Source organism: Sceloporus undulatus, chromosome 5 (assembly GCF_019175285.1).
Source record: "Sceloporus undulatus isolate JIND9_A2432 ecotype Alabama chromosome 5, SceUnd_v1.1, whole genome shotgun sequence".
NCBI classification, from domain to species: domain Eukaryota; kingdom Metazoa; phylum Chordata; class Lepidosauria; order Squamata; family Phrynosomatidae; genus Sceloporus; species Sceloporus undulatus.
The window spans coordinates 46964504-46980264 of NC_056526.1; positions in this window are offsets into that span (position 1 = coordinate 46964504).

The following is a 15761-nucleotide window of genomic DNA, read 5'->3' on the forward strand; positions in this document are numbered from 1 at the left end:
ATAATAATAATAATAATAATAATAATAATAATAATAATAATAATAATAATAAATTTCTGTTGTTATAATCAATCTAATATAGCTCTTTCTAGAAACCGAAGTGTCGTTTTAGACAAGGCATTCTATTCTGTGAAGGAAATGGGAATTTGTTGTTGTTGAGTGCCTTCAAGTCATTTTGGACTTACAGCAACCATAAGGTTAACCTATCACAGGGTTTTTTTGGCAAGATTTGTTCAGAGGGGTGGTATTGCCTTTGCTATCTTCTGAAGCTGAGAGAGTATGACTTGCCCGAGACTACGCAGTGTGGGTTTCCATGGCTGAGCAGGGTTTCTTAATCTTGTCTTCACGGTCAAGGCAGCTTACAAAAAATAAAAGAAAGAGAGATAAAAGCAAAGATAGTAAGCAAAAACCTAAAATCCAAATAAACTATTAAATTAAAACCTTTTGGATAAATCCACTAAAAAGGCAAAAAAATGCATTAAAACAGGAACACTCAAACCACTACATCATGCTGGATGTCTTACAAGTGTGAACTAGATATCATCTGAAAAAGAATATGAATTTGCGTTTAGAACTAGAGGGTTTTTTTTCACATGAAGCTTACGCACATTTGATTAGTTAATCAATGAAAAATTCCCATGACTGGCAATGCTCCTTAGCATATTTACTCAGAAGTAAGTCCCACAGGTTTCTTTATAAAGTTTCAGGATAGGGCAGACTATAAGCAAAATGAAGCTTTTAATGATGATTAAATGATATACATGAATTACCAGCAGTGTCACTAGGGTTGATGTCACCCACTGCAGTAACTCATGCTGTCACTCCTTCCCATACTCTGTGGAGTAATTTAAAAGGTTTTGTATATACTCCATACCACCCTTCCCATACCCCACACCATATAGAAGTAATGGTTTTTGTACTAATTTACTTGTAAATTGTAATTCCCATATATCACTGAATCTAATGGTAATAGTTGTGACATAAACAACTGGCAAAATTTAAATGATCTTTAAATTACAATATCATATGCACAGAATAAGTATGTTTGCATATACACAGTTTCATGTGATTAAATTGAAAATTTGATAAAATGTAATGGTTTTAAAGAATTTTTTTAAAAAACAATTTAAAAAATTAAAAATTAAATTTTGAAATGTTAAAATTTAATATTAAAAAAAGCTGGGGCCTCTCCTTTTCCCTCCCACTGGCCCTCACCCCACTTACACCATCTCTTCAACATTCCAAAGCAATACAGGCAAATGCCACAGCTCATTTCTACCCAAAGGTAGGCATTTGAGGAGCAGTGGTGTCACCTCCCCCTTAGGGTGTCACCTGGTGAACCACAAACACAGTGGTTCAGAGCACTATTTATTATTATTATTATTATTATTATTATTATTATTATTATTATTATTATTTTGCAGCTGAAGGGTAGATGTCGCTTGAGGACAGTTGTTCGGCCAAGAGGGAGCTCAAATCGGGCATCCTTCAAGGCGCGATTCTGTCCCCAGTGCTGTTTAACATTTACATGAAGCCGCTGGGTGAGATCATCCGGAGACATGGGGCGGGGTGTTATCAGTACTGATGACACCCAAATATATTTCTCTATGTCTCGGACTGAAGCAGTGACTAAGGATGGCATCTCTCCTCTGAATGCCTGTCTTGGGGCAGTAATGGACTGGATGAGGGAAAGACGGAGGTACTCTCTATAGGAACCCTGAATCCAGGAATGGAGTTGTGTCAGCCAGTTCTGGATGGGGTCACACTTCCCCTGAAGGATTCTGTTCGCAGCTTGGGGGTGCTCCTTGACTCGTCGCTCCAACTGACAGCTCAGGTGGATGCGACAGTCAAGAGCGCCTGCTATCAGCTTCATCTGATACGCCAACTGCACTCCTTCCTGGAGCCGAGGGACCTGGAAACAGTAGTACATGCACTGGCAACCTCTTGATTGGACTTCTGTAATGCGCTCTACTTGGGGCTACCCTTGTGCCAAGTTCGGAAACTTCAGTTGGTACAAAATATGGCAGCCAGATTTATCACGGGAACTTCTAGGAATGACCATATAACACTGGTCTTGAAGTCCCTGCACTGGCTGCCTATTAGTTTCCGGGCAAAGTACAAGGTGTTGGTGATCACCTTTAAAGCCCTACATGGCTTGGGCCCAGAATACTTGAGGGAACGCCTTCTTCCCTATTGTCTGCCCCGCACACTAAGGTCCTCTGGAAGAAATCTACTACGGCCAAAAAAAATCTAGGTTAACATCAGTTTCCCAGAGGGCCTTCTCTACTACTGCTCCTGAACTATGGAACGACCTGCTGGAGGAGATCCGTCACATTTCCACTCTGGCAGCTTTCAAGAAAGCACTCAAGACGGATCTCTTCCAGCAGGCCTTTCCAACTTAGTTACCCTCCCCAGATATAGAGATATTGTCCCCTCATTTGTCTATTCTTCCCCGCCTATGTTTCTGTCTTTTTAAAAATGTTTTTAATGTTTTTTATACTATTATTGTTTAATTCTGTTTTAGTACTGGGTATGGGGGGGCGGTAGATCTAGGGTTTGATTTTTAACTCTATTGTAATTGATGTATTTTATTGTTGTAACCCGCCCGGATTCTTCGTGATTGGGCAGGCTATAAATAAATCTTTATTATTATTATATTATTATTATAACAGGGCTTGTGGGAGCTCAGCATTTTGTATGATAAGAACTTTTTAGAAAAAGTTAAGTTCGAGCCTTCCCAACTGGGCATGCACAGTGGACAAGGCGGCCTGAGGATCTGGAAAGGGAAACCTACAAAATGGAGGGAGGGTGGAATGGAGGACATGACTGGCTCCAACTTGATGAACAGGAGCACTTTGGACTGCAATATTAATAATAATAAAATGTATTTCTATTTCCTGCCTCTCCCTGCAGATTGAGGCAGGATTACAGCAGTCGGCAAATTTCAACAATAAAAACATATCAAATACATAGCATAAAAAATAAACATTACTATCAATACAATACATTTGGTCGACTCTCCATAAAAAACATACAATACTAACAGAGGTGAGATATTTTACAGCAGGTTTGGTGAGTAGGCTTGCCGGAAGAGATCTGTCTTCAGTGCTTTCTTGAAAGCATATAGGGTGGTAATAAGATGGATCTCTTCTGGCAAATCATGACAGAAAATGCTCTGTGGGAAGTGGTCACTAGCCTGGTTGTTACGTAGTCTTGTGATTTCTTCCCAGATATTCTGAGGGTGCAGGGCGGATTGTGTAGGGAGAGGTGTTTCCTCAAGTAACTCGAGCCCAAGCCATTTAGGCCTTTAAAGGTAATAACCTTGTATTGCGCCCGGAAGCTAATCGGCTGCCAGTGCAGAGATTTTAATATTGGTGTTATATGATCAAACCTCGATGCTCCAGTGACCAATCTAGCTGCTGCATTTTGAACTAATTGAAGCTTCTGAACTTGGTACAAAGGTAGCTCCATGTAGAGTGCATTACAGAAATCTAAACGAGAGACTACCAGTGCAAGTACCACTGCTTCAAGGTTCTTTTGGTCCAGATAAGGGTGCAGTTGATGTATTAACCGAAGTTGATACCAAGCACTCCTAGCCGTTGCATCAACTTGAGATGACAACTGCAGAGATGGATCTAGGAATACTCCCAAACTACGCACTTCGTCCTTTGGGGGAAGTGTGATCCCATCCAGGACAGGCTGACAAAGTTCTCTGCCTGGGCCCGGGGATCCTATCGCTAGTACCTCCGTTTTCTCTGGATTCAACTTGAGTTTGTTTTTCCTCATCCATCCCATTACCGACTTGAGGCAGGAATTTAGATGAGAGATGCAATGGTTTTGTTCTATGTCCTTGGATGTATTGCAGGGGTCAAGGATGAAACTCTCCCATCAACTTTTGTTGGACACTAGCATGAAGTACCCTGACCTTTAAAAGAAAAAGAATAGTTAATGAGTTACCACAGCTTAGCTGTTGTCTCTACTTTTAAAAATGTGTCGGAGCTTGAATATTAATAGCATTGTTTCTTGCGGTCTAATGAAGTAAATAAAAAACTCTGGCGTCCTGCAATAGCAATCATGCTATTAGGAAGAGGAAATGAGCAGCCTGGTTACACAGAACATATTGTGCCTTTTAAACATTAACCATTGTTAAGTGTCTGTTGGCCCAGACATGGTGGCTACAAGGCACTGAATGAGAGGCAAATCTTGACCTACAGGGAACATCAGTTTCACCGGACATTTGATTCAGAAAAATCCGCCTTTCTCTCACTAAAAGACTATCTCCTTAACCATTTGGTAGACAAATAGTTGTTAATTAAGGATGTATATCTTCATGAATAGCATTCTTGTATGCAAAAACGAATAATATTACTTATTTTTCTCCTCACTTTTAGAAAGATATCAAAATTGCAAAGTTTTCAAAGACTTTTCACAGTTTATGACTTATTCTGTGGCAGGAAAAGGCATGGCTTTTTGCAGGGGGTACAGAAAAGATACCAATAAAATCACTGCAGTGGTGGTTTTGCTCCAGTAATCTTGACCACATCGGTAACTTTTTTCCAAATATGAAACAATTTTATTCATGCTGCTTCTGTTACAATCCAACAAATGTCAAGTACTTGATATATATTGGTTTATTTAGCAGGCCTGTGGTGTGTGCATGCATGTGCCTTGGAGTCACTTCTTGACTTATGTGACCCCATTATTTTTATAGGGTTTTCTTAGGCAAGGAGTGCTCAGACGTGGTTTTGCCAGTTACAGCTTCTCAAATATAGTCTACAGCACCAGGTATTCATTGGTGGCTTTCCATCCAAGTACTAACCAGAGTTGACCCTGCTTAGCTTCCAAGATTAAAAGAGGCCTGGTGTCTTTAGGGTATTTAGGTCTCTGATACCAAGTGTAAAGTGTTGGACACTGGGCCCACACATTCAACCTTCATTGGATATAAATGTTTACATTTTAGAGACATAGATTCGTATGTGTGGGTGTGTTGTGTCCGACTTATTTCTGACATGGCAACTCTGAAGCAAACCTATACCAGGGTTTTATTTGCAAACTTTTTCAGAGGGGGTTTGCCATTGCCATACTCTGAGGCTGAGAGAGAGTGACTTGCTAAAGTCTCCAGTATGAGTCATATCCAACATTCAAATTACTACACCATGCTGGCTCTTGTATGTGTGGTCATGTACATGTGTGTGTGCGCGTGCACACATACATGCTATTGTTTCTATTTACCTTTTTATATCCTGTTTTTTCCCCAAAAGAGAGACTCAAGGCAGCTTACAAAAATAAAGCAAAGATAGATAAAAGCAAAGATAATAAGCAAAAAACTAAAATCCAATTAAACTAGCCATTGAATTAAAACCTTTTAGACAAATTCACTAAAAAGACAAAAAAATCCAATAAAACAAGGCATGCTAAAAAGACTCAACAACCTTGCAGTATCCACTACTAATAGCCTGCCTGGATATGTCTGCATGCTTGTTTCTTTGGTTTATATCATATCCCACCTTTCTCTGGCACAGGACCCAAGGCAGCTTACATCTGATAGAGATTACGTTGACTTCTGACTACCTCTGAAACAGAATTTGCTGCTGTTTGCTGAGAAATTCAACCCAGTGAAAAACAACAGTAAATATCATTTGGTGTTGAAAATTATTAGGAAAAGTAATACAAAACTGACATCATGTATTTATGAAAGATCATGGTACCACTGTATTTTGAACATTAGGCATGCTTCTCTTTGTTTCTTCTGAAAAAAGGATATTTTAAAGCTAGAAAGAGTACAGAAAGGAAGAACCAAAGAGCTGGAACATCTTTTGACCATGAAAAGGTTAAAATATTTGTGACTGTTTTAGTTGCAAGTCTAAACATATTTACTAGAGAGTAAGACAGTTTCAAATGTCAAAGCATTCTCCTAAGAAAATACATATAGGACTGAGCTGCAGATCTTCACCAGGCTGAGACTGCATCTACACTGCAAAATTACTTTAAGTGCCATGGCTCAATGCTAAGGAATTCTGGGATTTGCAGTTTTGTGAGATAGGTAGCCTTCTCCATCAGAGAGCGTTGGTGCCACAACAAAGTACAAATCCCAGGGGTCCATAGGATGGCGCCATGACAGTTAAAGAGGTGTCAAAGGGCACTAATTCTGCAGATTTGCACCAGGCCCAGAGAAGGAATACTTGGAACACTGAACTATTCTTTAAGCTGCAGAGAATTTATAAACTCTCACTATAAATTTATCATCATAGAAAGAGGGAGAGCTGTAAAATTATTATTATTTTAATTTTGTTTGTCTTCTTTTCAAACTCACAGTTCTGCTTTCACAGGGTGCTCTATCTGAATTTCCTTAGACAAATGTCAAGTGACTGCCTGCTATTTACAAAGAAATCAACTTAACACTTAGCATCACATTAAAGTATTTCCCACAGTCTCTCTTTTTAACCAGCTCATTCTCCCCATTTCATCTATGAGTATCTTGCAAAATAGGTCCTGGCCTCAGAAAATGACAGTGTAGTAATAATCCCAGGGTCTCTCAACCAGCATGGAGTTTGAGTGTTGGACTACAACTCTGAAGACCCGAGTCCAGATCCCCCATTCAGCCATGAAAACCTACTGGGTGATCTTGGGCAAGTCACACACGCTCAGCCTTTAGAAAACCCCTTGATAGGATTGCCAAAAGGTCACCATAAGTTGGAAATGACCTCACTACAACAACAACTAGTCATACACAACCACTTCTTATGTTAAGAGCTACAGTTGTCCGGGACTCTGTATGTGGGACCAGTACATTTCCATTCGGAACTGATGTTGCTGGCAATAATATTTAAAGCCCTAAATGGCTCAGGCTCTTGATACAGGAGGCAGCACTCCTTTATTATATACCCTTGCTCAAGAGATGAGATCTATTTGAGCTTCCCTCCACCAGGTCCCATCAGTAGCAGAGGAACATTATGGGAGGACATAGGATATTCCCTCCCACTGGAGGTCTGATTAATATCAATTTTAGAATCATTTCGGTGCCAAGTTAAAACCTGGCATTTTATTAAAGCCTTCTAGCCAAGCTGATTTTATCCAGGCTGCACATCTTTATAGTTATATCATTCAAGATTGTTTTAACCGGTTTTAAATTGTTGTTAACTGCTGTTAAATTGAGAAACTAATACAAGTTTAATCTTTTAAACTTTGTAATTATTGGTTTAAGTTGATTTTACTGTAAACTATTCTGAGATCTTCAGATAAAAGGCAGGATATAAATATTTTGAGAAATAAACAAATATGTTCCTATGCATACATGTCATTGAGTCCCAAGAGGGATAGCTGGGATTGTCACCACTGCTCCTGACACAGGTTCTTTAACATTTGCTGCTTGAGGCAGCTTTCTCCCTCTACCTAATGGTATAGCAATTTCAAATTTTATTTCTCTTACACTAATATGTGTGTGTGCATGTATGGATTTCCAAAACAGAATCAGAATGAACAGGAACAAAATATGGGCTTTCCTAGTCTTTTAAATCAGTCTGGATGTGCCCTCAGATGTTGCAAACTGAGCTCAAAGTACAAAAGTATTTTGAATGCAGTTAACACAGCAGAGGGGAGAGGAGAGAAGGGGAAATGATCTTACCCTTCACAGTAGGCTCATGCAAAAGCAAATTGCTACAGTTTGTCCTACTTGGTGTGTTCTTCTTCAACAATGTTTGCCATCTGGACTTCCCTCTCATCTTTCTTGATCACATGTGTCCTGGTTTTATCTGTGAGATCAGAGTATCAGGGTTTTGCCAGGTTTTTTCACTAATAAAAGACCATGTTTCCAGCATCTTGAGACATGCCTCCTTTTTCTTTTTGGATTTTGTTGGATCATTCCTCATGTTTGCTCTGTTCATCTATACCAGTGTCATAATCTATATCAAAATGGCAACAGTGCTGGGATTCTAACACTAAATTCTAAACTGCAAGTTCCACAGAGATGCACAAACACCTTTTCAGGAATTGGGAGATCTAATTCCCCTGAGAAAGGAGAGAATGAAGAGTAAATTACAGTAGTTTATTTCTGAAAAGCAGACAAGTACTCAGGTCACCTAAATTGTAATTCAGAGGAAATGACTATAGAATTTTAAGGACCTCACTTAATACAATTTTTTTAGTTCCCTAAGACAGACCGTGGACAGTATCAAGACGTATCAGGCTCCTGTGCAATGCAGGTGCACCTTAAGAGATACGTAGTTACAAATGTGACAGATTTATTTTAAATATGCAATTGTTAAACTTTTTGGAATGAGAAACCCTTGCCAATTTCTGCCAACAATCCAGGCTTTTACAATAGGTTCTGACTTACTTTCTGCCTACCCAGACTACACCAGCAGCTCTACCAAGTTGCAGGGATTTTTCACTTCCCAAAGTGGATGATATGCACCCGTGGAGGCAGTGGAAGGATCCAGGGGGGTGGTGAGGTAGAAAGGGGGCAGTAATGGGGTGGTGAGGGGAAAAGATGGCAGCAGGGAGGCCTTCAGTCAAAGTACTGGTGTGCAGTAAGACAAGGGGATACAGGGGTCTTTAGGATCATGGTGGGGATGAAGATTACATTAAACTTCTTTTCAGGGTCACCAGAAAGCCACCACACAGCCTCGCTGATCATTTTGTGTGGTGGTGTCTTCCACTATGCTTGCCCATGTGAGTTCACTCCCTTACTGGTGTATTTTGCTAGTTGTGGCAATTAGGAAACTTTTGCAAGGCTTGGGCACGGGGCATCATTTCTGTGGCTCAGAGTGGCGCCATTTTGGGACAGACTGAAGCAAAGAGTGGCAGTGGTGCAGGGGTGGCAAAAAGGAGCATTCAAATTTGGGACTCTGCTTAAGCTTTGTGAGCTTTGCTGGGACTTGACTGGCAAGTTGGAGTTGCACTGCTATAACTACTTTCCTTCATCAGACAGGTGGAGAGAAGAGGAAGCAGAAGAAACCTTTTTTGTGGGAGAGTGGACACTTGAAGCTGTGTGGGGAAGACATGTCTCTGGGGAAGGAGTATTTGTGCTTGATTCTTGGAAAGAGTCCTTTGTATTGGAGCTGCTCCTGTAGTTAAAATCTCTTCCTTTGTGGCTCACACCAGTCTCCACTTCAGAGAATGTGGCCTTTGTAAACCCCCTACACACATACCAGCTGCACCTTTCTCTGGCCCAATGAAGGATTGAGAGCCCCTCCTCTCTAGGGAGAAGTTTCTGTCCTGCACCTAGGCACCCTGAGCAGCAATCAAGATGCCTCTTGTCAATATTGCTCTTTGCTGCAAGCCTGGCACATCTGAGAGGCTTCTTGGTTGCTGCTCAGTCAGCTGCTCAGTCGCTGCTCCCAGAATGACAGGGTGCAAAGGGAGCAGTGACTGAGCAGCCAGTAAAACAGCAGCCAAGAGGCCTCTCACCTGTTCCAGTCTTAGCTGCGAGGCTGGCAAAAGCAAGAAGTTTCTTGGTTGCTGTTTTGCCAGCTGCTTGGTTGCTGTTCCCAAGGTGACTGAGTGCAAAAAGAGCATGAATTTGCAGTAGAAAATACAAAGGTAAAGGTTTTCCCTTGACAAGATTGTCTAGTCGTGTCCAACTGTAGGGACCCACTATTGTCAGAGACGATTCTGTGGTCATGTGGCCAGCATGACTACATGGAGAACAGAAGATCTAATTTCAAAAAAGATGCACTGGGGTGTGTGTTCTAGGGTTGGTACTCAAAAGGAAAAGGGGCAATAGCCTGAAAAACTTTGGGGACCACTGACTTACACAGTTATAGTGCTGGAATTCCACTTTAACTACCATGATTCTATCCTATGGAATCCTGGGATTTGGAGTTTAGGGAATGACATTTAGATTTCTCAGCCAAGGAGCGGTATAACACCTCTCCAAACTACAAACCCCAAGTTTCCACACTATGGCAGTTAAACTGGAATAATTGGGCTATCATTGTGAAAGGGCCTTGGACTGCAGGTGTTCCCCATTTACACCTGGAGAGGCTGGGGAGTGAACCTGGAATATATTGCATGCAAAACATAAGCTCTCCCATTTAAGAACAGTTCTCATTCTGGTTTTCTGAGCTGTAGCAAATCTGGATATGGTTCTCAAATGAAGACATACAAAGCTCAGATATTTCTGCATTCATCTCCATCAGATCTGGATTTGCTTGCCAGGAATATATGCTGAGCCCAAACAACTTTAAGTTGGGAAGGCTATGGTTCCTTTCCTGGAGATCATGTTTGTGCAGCCAGTTTTTGCCAGAGTTTGCAAAACCATCTTTCCGTCCAGTGTCTTTATCATGCTCATAGATCAGAGCTCTTCCCAGGCTTTTCACCTCCAGGCCTTCTCTGTGCTGAGCATTCCCTTCCTGTTTACCAGATGTGGCATTCTATTACCCGGTGGGATGTTTTCCCTTTCAAGCCTGGTTGTTGTTGTTTTTTCTCAAACTCTACTGGAATCCACTGGCGCCTTTTAAGGCAGATCATCCTGTTTTCAGACAAAGTTCCTGTCTTGTTGAGAACAATAATTTGTAGATGTTTTCAGCAGGCTCCCTGTATTAACATTTTAAAACAAAAACCTCATATGATTTCAATCAGTCTTTCCACTCTGCTCAAACTTATTTGTATGTTCCAAAATGGCTTAATGAATTGCGTTTGTATGGATGGCATTTGTATGCCATCCAAAGGTGACAGAAATGCTAATCATTACTCACAATTGGTTATATTATCTAAGGCTGATGGGATTTTTCATCAGACATCTGGAAGGCCACAGCTTGTCAATTTCTGCTCTAGCAAAAGATCACAAGTGAGCAAAGTGTGGGTCATATGTGACTAAAAGTCCCCCAGAGTGGCTTCCAGCCCCTCCAAGACTCCCTAATCTCCATGATATCCCCAGATTTTGCCCCTCATGTCAAACTACGTTCCCATAAGGCTGTGAGGGCGTGAATTGTCATTTACATGTAGAATCTCCCTCCCCACTGTATGTCTGTGATCAGAAATTTTTTCTTTTCTAAAACACTTTTATTGGTTACTTTCTGGTCCTATAAAAAATCCCTTTTCTGACTTAAAAGTCTAAGGAGAGGAGATTACATTTACATGGTAAATCATGCCCTTCCCTTGGTATTTGGTGGTCCTCTTGTTAGAAATGCAACAAAACTCAGCATTTAAATGGTTAAATGTGTGTTAGAAAGAGTGGCAGTGATATGGTTAATGAGTGTTTCAGTGACCTAAAATCTCCAATTCTAACTCGCTTAGACTGACATGTATTTATTTATTTATTGTGCTTATATCCGACCTTTTTCCCAAAATGAGATCCAACTAAAAACATTAATTTACAAAGGTTAAAAAGGAATTAAATGTTCATTATTAAAAACATGATTAAAACAGCTAAAATACTAAAAACACTTAAAACATATTAAAACACTGTATGTATGCATATATATATATATACACACACACACACACACACACACACACACACACACAACACCACTTTATATTTGTTGTTGTTGTTGTTGTTAGCTACCCTCAAGTTGGCTCCGACTCATTGTGACTCTGTGGATGAGACATCTCCAGGGATCTCTATTCTCCACTGCCTTGCCCAGATCTTGCAAACCCTTGTCCATAACTCCCCTGATTGAGTCTATCCATCTGGTTTGTGGTCTTCCGCTCTTTCTTCTACCCTCTAACTTTCCGAGCATTATTGTTTTGTCTAGTGATCCATGCTTCTCATTATGTGGCCAAAGTACAATAGTCTCAACTTGATCATCTTAGCTTCCAAGGGGAGCTTTGGTCTAATCTGTTCAAGAACCCATTTGTTTGTCTTCTTGGCTGTCCGTGATATCCTAAATACTCTTCTCCAGCACTAAATTTCAAATGAGTTAATTTTCTTTCTGTCTGCTTCCTTCACTGTCCAGCTCTTGCATCCGTACTTGATAATTAGGACTACAAGGGCCTGGACGATTCTGACTTTAGTTGTATGTCTTTGCTCTCAGTTGTATGTCTTTGCTCTTCAGTATCATTTCCCATTCTTTCATAGCTGTCCTTCCCATTCCTAGGCGGGGTACAAACCGCCGCTTTGCGGCGCTCCCCCGCCGCCGCCATTTGTTCCGTGCGGGAGCCGCAGCAGCCAAACCGCGCAACTCCCACGTGGAGCAAAAAAGAAGCTCCATTTCGGAGCTTCTTCTTGCGGCACCTTTATGACGTCGCGAGGCGCCTGGCGCAGACTCGCGACGTCATAGGCGCCGCGACACGTCTAGACGCTATGCGTCCAGTACGTAAAGATGGCGGCGCCCATGTAGAAGGTGCACCGCCATCTTGTACGTATAGGATACGTACTAGGGTTAGGGGGGTGCGGAAGCACCGCCCCTTCCTAACCCTAGTACTTATCCTATACGTACTAAATGGCAGTTTGTATCCCGCCCTAGTCTTATTTTTTGGCTGCAGTCTCCATTCTGGTCAATGTTTGATCCTAGATATGGGAATTCTCTGACTATTTCAATGTTCTTGTTGTTTAGATTGAATTTTTGTATTTCTTCTGTGGTCATTATTTTCGTTTTCTTTATGTTCAGCATCAGACCTGCCTTTGCACTTTCATCTTTCACCTTCCTTATTAACTGTTCCAATTCCTGAATGTCTTCTGCTAATATTATGGTGTTGTCTGCATATCTTAGGTTGTTAATGTTCTTTACCCCTATCTTAACTCCTCCTTTTTCTGATTCTAGTTCTGCTTTTCTTATGATGTTTTCAGCATATATGTTAAACAAGTAGGGTGATAGGATGCAGCCTTGTCTGATCCCTTTGACTATTGGGAACCACTCTGTTTCCCTGAATTCTGTTCTGATGGTGGTCTCTTGTCCTTGATACAGATTCCTCAACAGGACTATCAGATATAGTGGCATGCCCATTTCTTTGAGTGTGTTCCATAGCTTTTCGTTATCTATACAATCAAATGCTTTGCTCTAGTCCATGAAACACATGCTGATTCTTTTTTGGAATTCTTTGGTGCGCTCCATTATCCATCGTATGTTTGCAATGTGGTCCCTAGTGCCCCTTCCTTTTCTGCACCTCTGGAATTTCTCTCTCCATGTATGATTGGAGTCTATGCTGTAGAATTTTCAGCATTATTTTGCTTGCTTGCATGTGAGATTAGTGTTTGGGTCATATATATATGATATTGCATTAGATGGGCAAATTCTTTATAAAGCCAACTTTTGGCATTAAGAGTAGTTGTGCCTTTGAAAATTGCAGAACAGGAAGTTTTTCCAACATGAGAGTGTATGGGATCCTGGTCAGCACACCTAATTTCTGAATTTCAGAAGGGCAATTACTGTACTACAGTCATTCTAGCCAAATGTTAAGTACTTGCAATTCACTTTGGATAGTATCCAAATATAGTAATACTTAGAGCAGATCCCCAGAACTATTTTGTTACACAGTTCTCAGCCTGTCACTTAATTCTTTTCAAAGTGAGTACATCCAGTGGAATAAATAACATTAGGCTAGCTGCTGCTTCCTGTGCAAATGATAAAAGGAGCTGGTTGTATCCCCACTTTTCCAGAACTCAGATGCAACCTAATCTGGGGATGTGAAGTCAAAGCCTTTCATGGCTGGCATCCATAGTTTTTTGTGGGTTTTTCAGGCTATGTGGCCATATTCTATAAGAGTTTGTATCAGAGATGCTGGCAATATGTCAGAAACAAACTCTTCTAGAACATGGTCACATAGCCGGAAAAATTCATAAAAAACTAATCTGGGGAGTTAGTAACCAAACGAGGGTTCCCAGTGTAAGCCAAAAAGCATGGAGAGTTTTGTGTTGGTTTTGCATTTAAATGACAAAATGACAATAATAATTGCAAACACTGACCTGGCATAAACTGGCACAAGTTGACCAATTTTCACTTAGCCTTATCCTTTTACGCTTAGCTTCCCATTGACTGAGTGACTGGGATTGTGCTATCAACTTTGCTAAAACCTAATGGACTGTTGGCACCCTGAGAAACACTCTGCTTTTTCTTCCTCTCTTTCAGCTTCCTCTTTGGAAGCTGACTTCCTGCTTGCAATTTTTCACTCTACTGCTCTCTACCAATAATTGCACTCTTGAAAGCTTGATTTTTTTTAAAAAAATAAAAATAAATAAAATCCTGTTACAAAACAGCTGATTAAGCTGAATATTATCTCTTTTTGAACCATAACTTGAAAATCGCTGGCAGGAAGGGTGTGGAAATGTCAGTATGCTGCACCTCACCAAAAGGAAATGCACCTCCATTACTCGCAGTGGCTGCTACATTGTAAAACAGGATTGGAGGACTTTTATGGTCATGAACAAAAATCAGTTACAGATGTGTAAGTCTAGGTTATATATACATCTGTAACTGATCATGAATTCCAGCCCCTATTTTAACTGTTTAAACTTTAGATCTTCTTTCTAAATGATATGGTTAACCATGCTTGATACTTCATATTAAAGCTTGAAATGTTACATTTAAAATGTATCTGCCATGTTATTCATTATACACTGTCTCTGATTCCTGCTGTAAGATGCATCGGAACTTGTTCAAAATGTAACTCTAATTTATTTTTATTTGGGACAACACTGAGGTATACAAGTTAACCACTGATAACTTTTTCTCATCATAACATGTTTCCAAGCTAGATTCCACTCTCTAAAGAAGCAATAGTAGAGGCCCCCAAGTTACCTATCTTTCAAGCACGCAACGCATTTACTCTGCCCTTTCAGAAGCCACAGGCGATTTTCCCAGTGACTTAGGCTGACTGCACAGACACAAAGGACAAACACTATTGCCTGAATCCAAGTCTTTATGTAGACATCATCTGTGGCAAGTGCCAGTCAACTTCTGCTCTTGTGTGTTACCACAGTTTATTTGAGGTCAGCTCTGGCATGTACACATATTCTTGTGGCTTCCTAAAAGAAACAGTACTGTGAGGGTGGGATGGTATTTTGCTGAAACATTACTATAAGAAATTTTTAACTAGTGGTCTGAAAGCTGAATAAAGGAGATCCCAGCAGCAGCGAAAAATAAAACCCATGAAATGCCCATAATATTGGATAATTAATTCAAAGACAGTTAGTAGCAGCTGCAGAAAGACAGGCTTTTGTTCACAAACAGGCTTACAAACTTATGAGACCTACATCAAGTTCAGGTGCTTGGCATATTTTTTAAAATTTTGTTTTCTACAAAAAGACAATACATAAACAATATCATAAACAAAAAACCCAATAAAACAACCCAAAACCGCTAACAGTACAATACAAATATAATACTGCATCATCCGCTGTTTCTTTATTTAACCCACACTTCCTCAAATTTCTCTAACTTCTCCTCCCTCCCATACCGATCTTATTTCCACATCTACATACATATATTTCTTTCTAGATGTCCATACATACTTTGCTCATACATACTCACATACTTTATTTACATGTTTCTCCTATACACCTCCATATAATCCATTTAAAACCTGTTTCATTTCATTCTTTCTTCTGGTTTTGTTTCTTCAACTCTCTTTCTTTTCCTTCCATTCTCTCCAACACATAACACATAGAGACAAAACAAAAGACTTCCATTTCCTCAACCTCCAGGTATATCTTCAGAAATAATAATTTATTATCATTATTTTATCTATATTTTCTTTGCTTCTGTTTCTTTTGTCCCACACACCTGTGTACATTTTACCCTTGTGTTTTTATTTATTTATCGTTAGTGTTATTTTATGTTTTTATGTATTATTTATTTTTTATCTATTATTGTTGTTTG